This window comes from Calidris pugnax, unplaced genomic scaffold (assembly GCF_001431845.1).
Source record: "Calidris pugnax isolate Ruff unplaced genomic scaffold, ASM143184v1 scaffold300, whole genome shotgun sequence".
Classification (NCBI taxonomy): domain Eukaryota; kingdom Metazoa; phylum Chordata; class Aves; order Charadriiformes; family Scolopacidae; genus Calidris; species Calidris pugnax.
In genome coordinates, this window is record NW_015091014.1 from 471,817 (window position 1) to 472,509 (window position 693).

Genomic DNA, 693 nt, shown 5'->3' on the forward strand with positions numbered 1-693 from the left:
AGAGCCCTGCCCGGCCTGATGAGGATGAGGATGGAGTGGGGGGGTTTCCAGAGGCAGGACAGGCCTTACCCCCAACCCCCGTCCCCTCTCCCTGTGGGTTCCCCCCTGCTGGAGCTGCAGCTGCTCCATTATTGCTTAAAATAAGGCGCTTTTGGCCTCTTCCCGCTGTTTCCAGCCTCGCTAATCTCTTGTCTAGACTCCTCCAGTTTTCGGCCGCCCCCCTCTCCTCTTCCTCCTCCTCCTCCTCCCCCCGCCGCTTCTCTGAGGGATGCGGCCTGCACCCCCACACACACCGGCGCCGGGCCTGGGGCCTGCAGGGTCCACCGGCTCCGGGCTTGGGGGGCTCCCGCTGTTCCCCTCGCCCTCCTCAGGCTCTTCCCCAGCCCTGGAGCGGGGGGTGAAGCCCCCCCGGGATCCCGATCTCGGTCCCGTCGGAGGCCTCAAACCGACCCCGGCCCCGCCTCAAACCTGCGGCCTTTTCCACTTCCGGACTATATTTCCCGTCGTGCCCCCCGCGGGTGTCGTCTCTCCGGACTCGCTTTCCCAGCCTGCCCCGCGGGGGACGGGCGGTGGCGGGGACCGGGTGGGGGCGTGCGCCGGTCACGTGACGCGGGGTATATAAAGGGCGGCGCAGGGCCGGCGGCCCCATTGTTGTCGGCGAGCGGCGGCGGGGCCGGTCCGCGCGGCCGCAGG